Raw genomic sequence first — 14,619 nt, 5'->3', positions numbered from 1 at the left:
AGGAGGGGCAGGGACCCAGGGCCCATTCTAACGAGGGGCAAATGCTCTCTGCCCCTCCAACCAGAAGGCATTCAGTGCACGGGTCTGCAGCAGCTTCACCACGTGGGGTCAGGATGTCCCTGGGGTCCCCGCGGTGCTGGGCAGCTCGAGGTCAGCTCATCGTCCAGAGGGCAGGGCCTCGGCTGAGAGTCCTCCAAGTCCAGGCCCACAAACAGCCCCCGGAACTGTTCCGATGTGAACTCACGACTTCCTACTGCTCCCGGGGAGGCTTCCCGACGCCCCTTTCAGGCCTGGTCAGGAACCAAAGCGGGACCTAGGGATTCCGGACCTTCCACCAGCGCCGCGCTCCCACCGGGCACGGGGCTTTGGGGCTCCTCCTGCACTGGGGGGCCTCCCGGTGCGCCCGGAGGTCGACTTGTAAACCACTGCGCCTCCAGCCTTTTTCAGTGAACTCCCTCCTCTTGGGTGCCGTGATTGCAAATTCAACCAGCACCGCGTTCAGTGGCTGCGCCTCAGCCCCCCAGCATGGTTTTCCAGGATTCGGACCCACGGAAGCTGACAGGAGTCTCAGAGCAGAGCTGCAGCCCGCCTGAGCTCGTCCCGCGGCCGGGCGAGAACTGCGGGGCCGCTTCAGGAGCGCCGTGCAGCCCCGGCCCCGCGTCCTCGCCGGTCTCAGACCCCGCACCGCGGAGGTGGGCAGCAGCTTGGCTCGGCCCCCGGGACTGGGGGAACCCCACCCTTCCCAGGCAGGGACTTGTTCCTGAGCCCTCGTTCCCTGGCACAGCCACCTCCCAGCTCTCCCTTCTGCCAACACTGGTGTCAACCATGCTTCACTGGTGGGAAGAGGAGAAGCGACCTGGGAGGCCGCGGGGAGGGCGGGGGCGCTGGCAGGCGCTCTACAAGGAAACTCAGCAACTGCCCTGAGAATGAGAAACTTGGGGTCTTGAGGGCAAGCCCGTGAGATGACTCAGCAGCAAACAGCTTCAGTCCCAGAGGCAGGATGACCCGGGCAGAGCCAACCCACGAGGGGAACAGAGGGGAGGGGTGGGAGGGGTGGGGAGTGGGCAGGTTGGTCCCCCAAAGGATGGGATGCCAAATAGATGAAAGCTGGCATCGCTTGTACGCCCTGCATCATAAATGACCCCGCAACTTAGTGTCTTGGATCAGCCCCCGCTCATCTCCAGGGGGTTCACTGCCCCTTCACTGTGTGGGGTCACCCTGGGGCTCGCCAGGGGCACCGTCTGTGGTGGGCGCCTGTGGTCAGCGAGTGCTCTGCTGGGGCCCCGTCTTCCTTCATGGGCCCTCTCTGGGCAGCTCGGGCATCTCACCGCGTGGAGCTGCCCTGGAGAGGGAACATTCCAGAAGCGCCAGAGGAAGCTCTGGACCCAAGTCAAGACCCAACCAGGGAAGTTACACAGGTCACTGCTGCCTGTCGGCCAGAGCCAACCACGGGTGCCTCAGGATGGGGGAAGTGGAGAGGCTGCAGCTTCGGGGATTCACCTCTCCTCCTGTCTCCTCTCCCGTCCACCCCTCCTCATGCCCCAGCCCTGAGCGAGGGCAGAAAAGTGAGGGGTCAGGACTGCCCAGAACTCTCACAGGGAAGAAGGAGCCAAAGCTAATAGCTCCTGGGAATGGGGGGGGGGGAGTCACTGAGAACCCCCAACAAACCCTGGGGTTGAGGAGGCTTCCAACCAAGGAGAGGGAGGCTTCCTGGAGTTGGTTCCGGTGCCCGGCAGGCAGCCTCTGTGTGCCCTGAGGCACTGGAGCATGCTGAGAAGGGCTTAGCAACTCACTAAGGAAGCACGTGTGGAACTGGGCCAGAAGCCACTGACCCAGGCACATCGGGTGGCCTAGCGACCCCGGGGGCCCTCGGGCTCCCTCTTGCCACAGACCAGCTGCAGTGAATGCCAGCAAGGCCACCCCAAGAGGACGCTGTCTCCAGCTGCAACACCTGCAGCATCAGGAGGTCAAGCTCCCTGGGGGGCCCTGCCCTGAGGAAACTGACAGCCCAGCATCCTGCCAGGCACAGCTGGGGCTGGGCCCCTGCGAACCTTTCTTCGCTTGGTTACACTTTACCAGGCCCGAAGCCACTGCATTTGCCCTTTGGCTGCCCTGAGTCCTGCACCCCCCCCCCCCCGGCCAGGGGGCCGATGTCCCTCTCTCTCCTGCCCCCTCCTCCCTGCCCCGTGACTGCCCAACACCCAGCTCTCCACTGGGGAGGGGGGCACTCTGGCTTGGTCTCTCGGCTCCACATACATCTTCAGGGCAAAGGACAGCGGGGCAGGACCACGATCCGCAACATGCCTGAGGCCACCCCGCCCCCCCACCCCTGGCTCCTAGACTTTGGAGGCAGCTTCCCTCTCTGCCTCCACCTGACACCTCACCCCTCCACCCCTCACCCCTCCCTGCTTTCCTCCTCTAGCAAGACTTCACAGGGCACCGCACCCCGACTCCACAGAAATACCTGGGCTGTGTCCTGGCGGGACATCAAGGTGGTGTTGACAAAGCCAGCCAGCCAAGCCTCAGCAGTGACCCGAGTCCCTCTCGAGGGACCTGCCAAATGTAAGGGCTCCCAAAGCCCGAAAGACAGGGATGCACTTCCAGCCAGGGAGGAGTTTACAAGGATGAAAATGAATACCATTCAGTGCCAAAAAGACACGGATTAACAAGCCATGAAAAGACATGTAGGAACTTTAAACGCATATGACGACATGAAAGAAGCCAATCTGAAAAGACTGCGTACTATGTGACTCCAACCACATGACATTCTAGGAAAGACAACACTCCGCCGCCTCTGCGGCCTTGGGTTGAGAACAGAGACAGCCTCTCTGAGCACTGGCTCCGTGCATGGCTGGGCCACAGGCCAGGAGCAGGGCTTCTATGGAGCCCTTCCACGTGAGCATTGCAGGTGGAACTTAGGAATTCTGACATCACAAGACAGATGCATTCCTTAGCTTCGGGGCAAAATCTTCTGCAGCCTTGTCCCAGTTCTCGGGGGTAAAGGTTGCAAGTTGCAAGAAAGTACAACTTAAGAGAAACAAAAGAGCTAACGTGTCCAACAGAGGATTGGATAAAGAAGATGTGGTGTTTTATACACATGGAATACTACTCAGCCATAAAAAAGAATAAAATAACACCATTTGCAACAACATGGATGGACCTGGAGATCATCATTCTAAGTGAAGCCAGAAAGAGAAAAAAAAATACCATTATGATATCAATTACATGTGGAAATGAAAAGAAAAAAAAAAGACATAAATGAAGTTATTTACAAAAGAAAAACAGACTCACAGACATAGAAAACATACTTACGGTTACCAGGGGAGAGAAGGGGTGGGAAGGGATAAACTGGGAGTTGGAGAGTTGCAGATACTCACTACTATATATAAAACAGATAAACAAGTTTCTTCTCTACAGCACAGGGAACTATATTCAATATCTCGTAGTAACCTATAGTGAAAAAGAACATGAAAATCAGTATGTGTATGTGTATGTATATGTATGATTGAAACATGTTGCACCCCAGAAATTGACACATTGTAAACTGACTATACTACACTTAAAATTTTTAGAAAGAGCTACCCTGCTGATCCCTGGACCTGAATGTCAATAAAGGTGAGGCACTGAGCTTAGAAAATAGGGACTCCCACCTGAGTGGCCATCTCGGGGGCGTGTGGCTGTGGCCGGCCCTCCGCCTGGCGGGCATTCTCAGCACAGGTCACTCCTCCCGGACAGCCTGTGCGGGCGCGGGAGCCCTCATCAAGAGCCCCGCCCATGCGGGGGGTCCCCCCAGGTACCCCCCCAGTTACCACGCTATAGCCAGGAGATGGACATAAGGGGGATGTGAGTGGTCCTCTTCTGGCTGAACTTGAGATTCCCATGCTCAAATCTCTTTGCCTCCTCTGCACCCCAATTTCCAGATTAATCTCCCCAAGATACCACATTCATCTTGCTGGGAATTGTCATCGGCTTATTGCCACCAAACTGTCACGAGTACCCTGCTGCTCAGTTTGTCTCTACTTTGTGGAAGGTAACCCCTGCTACGTGTTTTCTGTTACTGGGGAACCAGGGGACAGTCTGCTCCCCATCACCCCAAACTTTCTCCTCTGTAAGACAATTGTCTCACGGACAATTTCATCTCAGTAAAGCAGACTGCACATTCAAATCATCTGGGAAGATGTTTTTAAATTTCCAGGATCTGACCTGGTCACCTGCATTTTTTCAGTATTCCCTAGGTGTTTGCAATGATCTGCCAGGAATGGGAACTTAGCAGCTCAACAGTGTCTGAACTCCCGTCAGTCAGTTCATCTGTGCTCTCCTGGCCTTGCCTTCATGACTACCAAATGGCTGCAGCAGCTCCGAGCACCTCATTCCCCGGATCCCCCAATCCTATAATGACACCCATATTCAAATATCTGTCTCAGATCCCTGTGGGGAGCAAGATAACTTTCCCAGAAGTTCCCCAATCAGCTTCCTCTAATAGCACAAACACCCACGCTGAGACCCATCTCCAGGGGAAGGGATCACCCAATTTAGAGTTAAACTGGCAATTCTAACCCTCCACTGTACTTCAGAATCACTTGGGAAACTTTTTTCAAAAAAATACCACTACTCAGGCCCCACCCCGGATGTTCTGACTTAAGGCCCTGGCAGCTATTTCTTTTCCTTTTTTCTTTAACTTCTTACTGAAGTGTAACACTCACACAGACAAGCACACATATCATGGGTGTGCAGCTCCACGAACTGTCATAAATTAAATGCACCTGAGTAGCCAGCAGCCAGCTCACAAAACTGAATTTTACTAGACTCCTCTGAGACCCCTGGTGACTTCTTCAGTAACTATCCCCCATTAAGAGTGACCAGGGAATTGACTTTTAGCACCAGGGAACTCTTCTGCCAGGCATTACTTTAGACCTGCCCAGGTAATATTCCCAAGTGAGGCTGGGGCTGAGAACCACTGACCTGGACACCTCTACCCACCTTCCCCAGCACACTGCTGCCCTAGCCGACCCCAGTTAGTTCTCTCCACAAAGATGAAGGGGTTTGGTGGCACCAAGTTCAGTTCTAAGTCCTAGGCCTGTGCCATGTGGCAGGGGCCTCCTGAGCCCGCCTACTGTTCCTTCTCCCTGCTGACACTAGTTGCTCCTGATTAGGCCCTTCCAGAAGCTGCCAGAACTGTCAGGGCTCAGTGACCTGATACTGCCTGCCCCCCACTTCAGCAGCCCCCTCCCCGATGGAAGGTTTGGAAAGCACATGGTGAGCCGGGAGAACCCAGCTCTCAGGAAGGCTTATCCTGGAGGAATGCATGGCTAGAAGGCAGCTGCTTACGTGCTGGGGGCGCCTTCCGGGACTCCTCAGCCTTGACAGACGGACGGGCTCTGTCCAGCCCCCACAGGTGCCGTACGGGGAGGGCTTGGCACACGGCCACAAGGAGCCCTCCCCAGCGCGAACCCCAAGGCTGGAGCCACTGTCGCCAGCAGGCAGGGAGCGGCTGGCCCAAGACAAGGGTGTTTCTGAGGTCAAGGCAGGCCGAGCCAGCGCACGGCCCCGGGGGCCGGAGCAGGGCCCATCTGGGCGCACAAACAGGAAGCCGAGCCCGGGCTGCAGGAGGCCCACGTGGGATTAGCCGCCTTGATTTTAAAACGAGCCTTAATTCAGACCAGCCTCGAGCGCGGACTACCGAGGTCCGTGCACCCCTCTGCGGAAGCCACAAGCCGGTCAGGTGTCCGGCAGGGGCAGCACTGAGGCTACCCCGCAACCACGCGGCGGGAAGACCCGGCGGGAAGACCCGCAGGCCCCGCCCACGGCGCCGGCCATGTGACTGCCTCACTGCCTCGCCGCCGCCGCCGCCGCCGCCGCCGCGTTTATTGGCCGCCTCGCCAGGCTGGGCCAATCAGATTCTCCCCCGGGACTTCGAGGGGCGTGGAGACGGGGGTGAGGGAGAAGGCAGGGCCGACACGGCAGGTCTGCGCAGACTCAGCCCGGCCCCGGGCCCCCCGCCAGGCTGGAGGGACTCCCACACCGGAGGCGCAAGGGGCCCGGGGCAGCGGCGCAGCGATGTGGGAGCAGAGACGAGAGGGGCAGAGATGGGAGACGCTGCGCCCCCTGAGAGACGGGGACACAGTATCGTTCATTCATTCATTCACTTGTTTTTTCCAACGTCTTTCCACGTCTGGTCACTCTGTGGCCTGGCTGCTCCTTCCACCCCCGTGATTTACTTGAGATGATCTGAGTGGAGGGCTGCTCCCGGCAACCCCGGGCCCCTGACTGTGGAGAGCCAGCCAGGAAGCCTGCAGTCCTGTCCCACCTCCAGCCTCTGTCTTCACAGTGACCCCACTGAGCAAACCCCAGCCTCAACTGTCCTCCACACGGGTCTTGCTAGGAAGGCAGACCTCTCAGGAAGGGCCAGGGATGCTCCCAGACCACCTAGCAAGGTCACAGCCTGCCTGGGACAGACGGGGACACCCCCTACTCTCCATACCTGCACCTCTTTTATGAGGTGGTTTGCTGAACCCCACTGTTTGCTCGAGGGAACGTTAAATTAATTAAACAAGGATGCCTCTGTCAGCAAACCTGAAACTCAAGACTGTAAATGCCTCGAGGTGAGGAAATCAAAATCCAAGGGCAACCTGTAACAGCCAAAATGTGGAGGCAACCGAAGTGTCCATCCAGCGATGGATGGATAAACAGTGTGGCCTATGCATACAATGGACAGTTATTCATCCTTAAAAAGGAAGGAAATCCTGACAGATGCCACATGACATGTGAACAGTGTGAACACTGAGAACATCATGTTAGGTGAAATCAGCCAGTCACCAAGAGACAGAGAGACCCAAGCTCAGAGAATACAGAGCTTGCCCAAGCAAAACAGCAGGGCCAGAGCAGGAGGCCAGGTCTATGTCACGTCCCAAGTATGTGTTCCTTCTGCTCCCCCTGGGATGGCGAAGAGCTTTTCTCCAGCTCTGCTAGTGGTGAACCTCAGACAGTTCGGCAAAAGCGATCAGCTCGCAATGTCTGCCGAGGCAGGGGTAGAGGAGAAACAGCCTGTGTGCTCTGCTGCTGCCTCTCCAACCCATGTCACACTAAGACCATGTTTGGAGCAGAAATAGGAAGAAAACTGTCATGTGTCTGTCTGGCCCCTGTTGGCCTGTTCTCTGAGAAAGAGCTCAGGGTTGCAACCCTCTCCTGCTGGGCACCTACCTCGGGTGAGTCTTCTCTCATCTCCCTCCCTCCTCACGAGACAGAGACCCTGTTACGCCCGTGTCTACCAGTCCCCAGCCCTGTCAATGCCTCCCAGGAAGATAAGCTTTGGGCAAAAGAGAGCTGTTGTCTTTCTCAAGCCAGACAGCTCCCAGCATGAACGTGTCTTTCCCAGAAGGTCACACGAGGACTTGTGAGCTCACAGCCGGCCCTGGCTCAGAGGACAGACGGTGCGTGCGTGCCGTGCCCTGGAACCAGGCCTGGGCAGCGCTCCCAGGATGGCAAGGCCGCCCTCGGGGAAGCTTGCCACCTGTGTGGCATCACTGTCACGTGAGGGAGCCAAGGGTGTGAGCTTTCTCCCCACCTCTCGACTTGGAAGCTTGGGTCCAGCCAGAGGGCTGAGAACACCTCCTCCATGAGCCCTGTCCTCCTCCCACCCAGTCGGCCATGCCTCCCTCTCCTCCTGCTTTGCTAAAAGGCTGCAGCCAGTCGGAAGAGTTGACAGACGCCTGGAGGGAACCCCCTAGGCCCCTGAGTACCTGGCAGAGAACTTCCTGCTAGGCCTGGCCCAGAGCCCGGGCAGCGGCCTGGCCTGTGGTCGCCTCCCCTGCACAAACCATCTCTGCTGCCTTTAAGAAATTGAGCAGCTCAGGCCACATCCACCTTGTACTTTCCAATTTTCTTATAAACAAATTAACTGTGCAGCTTATGTAATACCCCTGGCTGGAAAGTCAACAGTTGCTGGCATGACGAGCGGCCAGCGGGAGCCCGGAGGGCAGTGTGCGCAGGGCGCCTGGCGCTAAACCAGGGCCTTGGTCGTCCGTGGTCGTGGCTGGGCCACCCTCTCTAGGCCATGTGTTCTAGACTTCTCTAAAGCAAATTCTCCACCAAGCGAGTGACCACCGGAGCCCATTTCAGAGCAGGGCTGGAGAACCACAGACTGGGCGGGAGGAGGTCTCAGAAGCAGCGCCGACGCTGACTGGCCCTGGGGGGGGGCACAGCGGCTCAACCTGCCACCTCGCTGACTCCTCACAGTAACCCTGGGAGGTAAGCATCGAGGTTCGATCACCTGGTTATCAGGAAGCCACTTCGGAGTGTGGCACAGACCCCCCCATTCCCTCTTCCCGCTAGCTGCTTTCTGTGTTGCTGAAACCTGCCTTTCCCAGACGTCTTTGCAGCCGGGCCTCTAGGTGAGAATTCATTTCCCTCCTTTAGATGCCCTTGTGCAAGGCTGGCTGCTTGGGTTGCAAAGCCAGGGCACGGACGCGTGGGGTTTTCTCCACCAACCATCACGTGTCCAGTCACCACTTTGGTTGGGGTCAAGGGCAGTGATGGCGGCAGTGAGTTCCAGAGGTGATTCCCCAGGCAGAACGCTAACTCTCCGGGTGGGTCGCTCTCCTGTGTCCCAGCAGCCCTTCCTGGAAGCCCCTCCCAGAGCCCGCAGTTCCAGCCCCTCCCGTGTTTCTGTAGAGACCTCGTTCCCGCAGCTCAGCTGAATCTCTTTCTATTGAAAATACCTGCAGTGGTGTCCGTTTTCTGTTCTGACCTGGCTCATGAGGCCCGGGGGAGACGGGAGGCATGGGTCCAGCAGCAGGGCCTCCTCCTGTCTCCAGATGCCCCCTCTGTCTCTCCCGTGGGCTCAGAGCACGGGGCCCAGGGGCCTGAGAAACATCAATAGCACGTATCTGTTGCACGTGGAATCTAAAAGAATCACACTTATTTACAAAACAGAAACAGACCCACAGACACAGAAAACAAGCTTAGGGTTGCCGAATGGGAAAGGCTGGGGTAGGGGAAGCGTGTCGGGAGGGATAAATTAGGAGTTTGGAATTAGCAAATACCAACTACTATGTACAAAATAAACAACAGGGTCCTACCGTACAGCACAGGGAACTATATTCAATAGCTTGTAATAACACACAATGGGAAAGAATATATATGTGTATGTAGATGAATCACTGTTGTCGACTGAAATAAATGCACAGCCTAAAAGCTGAGAGTTACAGTTTATTTGGTGGATGTTTCTGGGGACTCGAACCCCTTCGAGCCCAGGATGACAGCCTCCCAGATGGCTCTGAGGGACTGCTCCGAAGAGGCAGGGGAGGAGCTAGGACATACAGGAGCTTTACAACAAAGACCAGGGAATTGGAACAATAAAAGATTACTTGTTAACTAAAGAAAACCAGGCATCTCAAGTTAAAGAATTTAGCGCTTTTCTATGTATGGGAGGGAGCAAACATTTGGGCTCAGTGAATTCATTCCTTTGACAAGCACCTCGCTGTCTAGGGCCAGTGTCCTGCCCTTTCTTGTTCTGAGTCCCCCCGGGGTGCACCACTGTGAGTGGCTGCAGAGGCCGGGCTGCGGGCTGGTCTTCACTGGGGGGTGGCGGCAGCACCTGATGACTTGCTGGCTTCAGCATTCTTTGTTTACTGGTGTGGTTTGCAGTATTTTTCGTTCACACTATGCTGTACACCTAAAACTAACACAACTTTGTGAATCAACTATACTTCAATTAAAATAGCAAAAAAAAAACCCCAATAATAAAAAATTAGTAAAGTAAAACTGCTCTAAGAAACAAAGCCTGTCAAACAATTGTTTTTAAAACGCAGGGTCCTCGGCACTAGTATTTTTTCAGAAGTTCCTAAAATTGTTGCACTGTTCCAGCATGCTGTCAGGGCTGAGGAACTATTGGTTTAGACTATTTGAGGTTTGTCTCTGAGCTGGGGACAAAGTGACGGTCCCTGGAGGCAAATATATGTGCGACATAAGGGGAGGTGTTGGACTTTGTACAGGCAACAAGACACCTGTACCCTCACCAAGGTCCATGTGGTCGGTCCAAGCCAGGCAAGGTGACTCCAGAGACGTGCTGGGAAATGGGAGAGTCAGAAAGGGCCGTCCTGATGTTGGCTGGAGGGTGGCACTGGCCCCAGAAGAGGCAGAGCTGGAGACGGCCCACCCCAGCACCCGCCCTCCCTCTGGAGTGCGAGACGGTGCATTTCCCCGCCGCTCAACCTTGAGTGGCGTCCGAGTGGTGGGGTGCAGGGTCTGAGATGCTGCGGGGAGGGAGGCGGGTGGGAAGCGGGGAGGAGGGACGGAAGTCACTGCATGCCCAGGGTAGCTCTCAGGGGCCGGTTCCCTCAGCCTGCTCCTCACCTGGTCCTCTCTGAATGCCGGCAGGGTCCCCGTCTTCTGTGTGGCACCCCTTTGCCAGGGACTTTCCTCGTCTGCGTATTCATGTGTTTATTGTCTCTCCATCCACGGGGCAGACAGTGCCTGCCCAGGAACGATGTTCCTCATCTTCCTGCTGGGCAGGGAGGCGAGAGTGGGTCTGGACCACGGGATGTGACTGGTGGTGACCCGTGTGCGCCCCTCTGCAACCTTCTCCTCTGCTTCAGGGGACCACCACGCCTGAGATGATGGGGGCTTCGTTAGTCGGAGGCTGACAGAGCCCCCGTCACGTGAACTGCAGACACCCCGAGACTAGTGTGTTACTGTAGCGTCACCCAGTCTCTCCTGAGACACCCCAGTCAAACGCGGCTCCTTCTGGCTCTTGCTTTATTAATGGAGGAACGAGGGGGTTGAACCCAGGACCTCATGCACGCTAAGCACGTGCTCTGCCCCTGAGCTGTCCCCTCACCCCGAATGCAGCTCCTTGAAAGCACAGACCTTATCTGTTTCTTCCACCACTGTCCCCAGCACGCGGGACAGTCCATTTGATAAATATTTGTTGAATGAACACATGAGTGGAAGAAACCTTCCCTTGTTTTATAACAACAACAAAAGAAGAGACCGTGACCACAACAGACTGCTCGGTTTTCGTCTGAGAATCTAAACAGGGGAGAAAGCAAACAATGGAACCAAAGCTGATTGCTAAGGTTGTGGCTCCTGGGCTGTGAGTCAGGGAGTCACAGGCGCCGTCTGTGCCTCCGCCCAGCGTGATGGGGACTGTGACGAGACGTCCAGAACGGCACCTGCCCTTGCTAGTTTGGGACAATGGCAATGTTTATGTTTGGAAAGTTTGAATCAATTGTGCAAATATTTTTTGTTGGGGCGAGACCAAGGGTTTTGTTTTCTTTTTCCATTGTTTTCTTTTGAGTTTCAAGCTAGTTTGGAAATAGGATTAGTCCAGAACAGGTCAGGTTTGGGACCTCGTGAATAAATCAGGTTATGTTGTTAAGTGTTGTAATAATGGTACTAAATGGGGAGGAAAGGAGGAGGAAGGAGACAGACAGTGGTGATTTGGGAGATTTTTCCCATAGGCGCTAATCTTCCTCCTGGACCAACACCGATCAGGTCTCTGGAAACCATCTCCTCTCCAAGCTGAGTATTTCTGCTTCCTCAACATGCCCTCAGGCAAGGGTTTTGAGGAGACACTCAAAATGTCACACCGGGAACTAACACAATGTTACAAATCAGCTATACTTAACTGAAGAAAAAAAAAAAAAAGAAGCCTGCAGGATTCAAAAGAGGGGCCACCTGCCCCCACTTTCTCAAACCAAAGGAAAAAAAAGTTGGGCAGGCGACACCTCTGCGGTGTCGGGAAGGAGCAGAGGTTCCAGGGACGCCTGTGGCTGGCGTGGCGATTCCGGGCGGCGGTGCGCCCCGAGCCTCAGTCTCCCCGTCTGTAAACTGGGTGCACAGGGCTGTTGAGGGGTGCGTGGAGGAGAGTGGGCTGGGTCCAGCCAAGGCTCCCTCCCTCCTGGTGCGTCTGGCCGGTCGGCGGCTCCGCCGCGGGGGCGCAGGGGCGGTGCTGGGGTGGGACGCCGTCTTTGTGGCGCTGCGGGTGGACACCGGGCCGCCCCGCTGCCGCCGGCCCAGGTGAGCTCGCCGTCACCCAGAAGCAGGTAACTCCAGGCGAGATCGTGGCAGGAAGAGGGGCATCTGGCCCAACACAGCACCAACAAGGAGGCCATTTACTTACATCCCCTGAAGCAGTAGTTGAGCACCTACTACATGCCCTGCGGACACAGTGGCTACAACAGACAAGGTCAGGGCTCGCGTCCCCCTGGGGAGACCGGGGCAGACGGAGAGACAAATCAGCGAGGTGAGGACGGAAGCCAGCAGCCGTGGGAGGCAGCAGAGCAGGGCAGGCGATGAGGGGGAGGTCGGAGCTGAGGGGTGCCGCAGGAGGAGCCGGCCCGGGAGACACCGGGAGACAGAGGGCCCCGGGCCCCGAGGAAGGGCACAGCTCGCAGCGGCCACGTGTGCGGACCGGGAGTCTGGCGCGGGCGGCGGCGGGGAGAAGGCAGGGCAGGGGCCTAAATGGGCCGCCGGCGCCGCTGCACGGGTGAGTCCGCCACACACAGCCCGTCCTCACCCGACCTGGGACTTGGCTACCTGCGGCAGCTAACGGGCTTGATCTGGAGATGAAACAAACTTCTACCGTCAGTCCGGGAGGTGGTTCTGGGACCAGGCACCGGCAGCCCCCTCTCCACGGAGAGGGCGGCGCCCCTCACGACTGGCCCCCAGGGTCCCTGGGGAGGATTCTGAGCGCGTAAAGCTGGGGAAGCCTTGCCTGGCCTCTAGAAAGACTCACCCGCGTACCAAAGAAGACGGACACAGAGCACGCAGTGACACGTTTTCTAAAGTAGCTGCTCTAAAAGAGGGAGGGGAGAGAGGAGGGTGTAGCTCAGTGATAGAGCATGTGCCTAGCGTGCACGAGGTCCTGGGTTCCATCCCCAGTCCCTCCACTAAATAAGTAAATAAATAAATACATAAATATATCTAATTACCTCCCCCTCTAAAAAAGTTTTTTAAAAAAAGGGAGGGGAGGGGACCCCTTTATTTCCAACAGGGTGGGTGGGTGGGTGGGGTGGAGCCTCCTGCTTTTAATCACTTGTCCTTGAAGTGGGGTGTCTGCGTTTTGTTTTAGGAATGTCGTCTGGGTGCTCAGGGAAGAGTGAACTTGCTGGTGCTTCAACCAGGGCAGGGATGGGGACAAGGCAGATCTGGACACGGGGGTGGTGGCAGCTAGAGGTCTCCCGGGGGGGCTTGCTGAAGGAAAGAGGGGAGTCGAGGATGCCTCCTGGTTTTGGTGAGCGAGTCTCTGGAGGGTGAAGCCACCTTGGGAAGGGATCGCTTCGAGGGGAGAATCAGGGGTTCTGCTTTGGGCTGCGTTCAGTTTCTGTGGAGAGGCCGAGTTCATGTGTCAAGTCGGCAGCTGGACGTCAAGGAGGCAGGGACCTGTCGCCTAGAGATTTCTTTAAAAGTTTGAAAATGAACCTGTTTGAAATTCACGTCTAGTTGGCCTCAGGGGACACTTCAGCTCAAGTGACAGAAAAAGCCACCCTGGAGGAAGGACCACATAGTTCAGGGTCCCTGGTCGCACGATCTTGTTTTTGCAGAGTGATGGGTCCACGGAGCAGAACAAGCTGGAAAGCAAGTGGGAAAAAGTAGCCAGTGGAAAGAGGACAAGACGCACCAACGGAGACAGATGGAAGGACCCCGCCGGCCGGGGGGGCCCCCACAGCGGGAGTTCTTACATCAGGCCCCCTGGGCTCACGTCTGCCCCCCTCAAGCGTCTTTCCCTTTTTTCCCTTTTTCTGTTCAGGAAAGCAGCTTTCACTCTGCCTCTTTGCCTCTGCTGTGAATTCCTTCACGGCCAGAAGACAAGAACCCACTCTTTGGGGTTCTCCCCCTTTTAGGGGGCTTCTCTGCCCCCTAACAAATGCGTGAGTCAGGAGCTCAGGGCTGGGGCCAGAGGCTTCCACTGGGAGGAGAAGGAACTGGGGATGCAGAGGAACGGAAGCTCGGGGTCCCAGGAGCCCAGAGATGAGGGGTGGTGCTGGAAGGAGGGGTGGCTGGGCAGGGGACTGGGGAGGCTGACGCCGAGATGGGCCCGCCCACACAGGGTCTGCGCCCGGACAAAAGCGGGTCCAGCAATGGGGCTCACCCAGAGGGTGAGGAGGGGAGGAGGGGTCTCTCGCTGGGAGGGAGGGAGGGAGGGAAATGAGGCACAGGTGGCCGGTCTTTAGAAGATTTTGATTTTATCCAATTCGTTGGATATTTGCAAAATAAGTAACGGGCACATGGTGGACATCCTGTGACACAGAACCTTTCACTCTCGACCTGGCCCCCTCCCCTCCCCCTCCTAGAGGGGAGGAAGCACAGGTAACAGCTTAAGGGCTTTGGGGGCTGCACTTTGGCTCTGGGGGATGGGGTTAAGTAAGATGTGAGATAGACTAGGACCGGTCCAGCACAGAAGGGACTGAGGATGGAGGAGGGGCGGTCATGGGGGTGAAGGTCTGGAGCAGGTGGGGCTGGGGGCAGCGACACAGGGGGGGTGGGGGGCGGGGAGGGTCCCGAGGCTGGGGCTGGTGCGCCTGGGCCGGCAGCCTGGGGGCCGGCAGCCTGGGGGCTGGCCGTGCTCTCACAGTGAAGTCTCCCGCAAGCGCCCTCCAGAATGGAGCTGATGTCCCC

The sequence above is a fragment of the Camelus ferus genome, chromosome 16 (assembly GCF_009834535.1).
Source record: "Camelus ferus isolate YT-003-E chromosome 16, BCGSAC_Cfer_1.0, whole genome shotgun sequence".
Classification (NCBI taxonomy): Eukaryota; Metazoa; Chordata; class Mammalia; order Artiodactyla; family Camelidae; genus Camelus; species Camelus ferus.
The sequence above is the reverse complement of the archived record's forward strand: the minus strand, read 5'-3'. Positions refer to the sequence as shown.